The sequence below is a fragment of the Oxyura jamaicensis genome, chromosome 1 (genome assembly GCF_011077185.1).
Source record: "Oxyura jamaicensis isolate SHBP4307 breed ruddy duck chromosome 1, BPBGC_Ojam_1.0, whole genome shotgun sequence".
NCBI lineage: Eukaryota > Metazoa > Chordata > Aves > Anseriformes > Anatidae > Oxyura > Oxyura jamaicensis.
Window position 1 is genome coordinate 61,151,490 of NC_048893.1, and position 1,516 is coordinate 61,153,005.

Below are 1,516 nucleotides of genomic sequence, written 5' to 3' on the forward strand. Positions count from 1 at the left end.
TAAACAGATATAGTGTTGCTTTAAATCATATATTTTGTGTGTGCATGTGTTGTGAGACCCTGTTGTTGTTGGTTCCAAAAACTGACTTTTTTTCTTCCTCCACTTCTTTTTTAAATGAAGCAAGTTACTTGTGAAAGTGTTCTGGCTGATGGAACTCTGCCAGCCTATTTTATTATAACACATTTTTATTCACAAAGAAAGAAAAGGTTATTGCACATGTCATATCTTTATTACACTTGACAAGCTGTGAAGCATGTATTCTAAAAGGAAACAGAAGGTGATATATCAGATTACCATTCCATTAACTGCAACAAGACCTGAGATGCTGCATGGCAAAACTGTGCTGGACATTCTTTGCATTACCTTTGCAGAAGAAAGAATATCAAATACAAAGCTCCATGGGAAAACCTGGAGGCTGATGTAGGTGGTGTCCTTATTGGTGGGGAAAGCTATCACATCACTGCTGAACTCACTGAAGTCAAATCGAAGAGGAACCCTATGAAAATAAACAAGTCCTTGTTAATCTGGACCCTTATCCATATGTAACATGGACACACACATTTTTTACAAAAACTGTGAAAAAAAAAAAAAAAAAAAAAGTTTTAAATACTTTTCCCAAAACATGTAAATAAAAACAAATTTTCAATTTTAAAAGATTTTCCAATTCAGAATGTGCACAAATTTGTGTAACACCATAACAAAGACCTAATTTGATTAGGCTGTCTAAATACTACAATGATATTAGTAACTTCTGTGTACTAAACTCAGAAAAAAATGCTTTGACCTACTTGTGAAATTTGGCCACTCATAGTGAGGACTAGGCTTGTTTTTTTTGTTTGTTTTTTTTTCCACTTTGATGGTAATTGGCAGGAGAGCTTAATTCAAATACTGTAGAATTAATGTAGTCTCCTGGTACATTGGCATCCAATGCCATTCAAAGATAAAAGCATGCAGGTACCAAGTAAACTCATAAATTAAAAATTATCAGCTCGTAAATTCTTTAGGACACTGGGGCCTGATATTCTAATCCAGTTCTCTTTAGCTTCAGAAGTATTTTTATTGGGTCTCAATATTTTGCTCCTACATACAGCCACATCATGCAATCAATAATGTATATTACAATATTTTAATAGTGGCTCCAGAGAAAATAGTAAAAACTATTTTAAAAAGTGACTTGATCTGAACTTGGGGAAAACAAATTATTTTAAAAAATAAAATAAATTAACACTAACAATATTCAAGCACTCTGTATAGTTTTAGGTTTGATAGACACAGAAAGAAGAAGGAAGGAAGGAGGGGAGGAAGGGAGGAAGGAAGAAGGAAGGAAGAAAAACAAAGAAAGAAAGAAAGAAAGAAGAGAAAGAGAAAGAGAAAGAGAAAGAGAAAGAGAAAGAGAAAGAGAAAGAGAAAGAGAGAGAGAAAGAGAAAGAGAGAAAGAGAGAGAAAGAGAAGGAGAAGGAGAAGGAGAAAGAAAGAGAAAGAGAAAGAGAAAGAGAAAGAGAAAGAGAAAGAGAAA

The 1,516-nt window shown here is 33.6% G+C and overlaps 1 long non-coding RNA gene across 1 annotated transcript in view; it reads right to left on the bottom strand.

Moving 5' to 3' along the window:
• Positions 1–231: 231 nt before the first annotated feature.
• LOC118177049 overlaps positions 232–1,516 on the bottom strand; it is an 8,012-nt gene continuing 6,727 nt past the window's right edge. The window contains exon 3 of the long non-coding RNA XR_004755660.1: positions 232–496. This is a non-coding gene — a long non-coding RNA (uncharacterized LOC118177049). The remainder of the gene's footprint in view (positions 497–1,516) is intronic.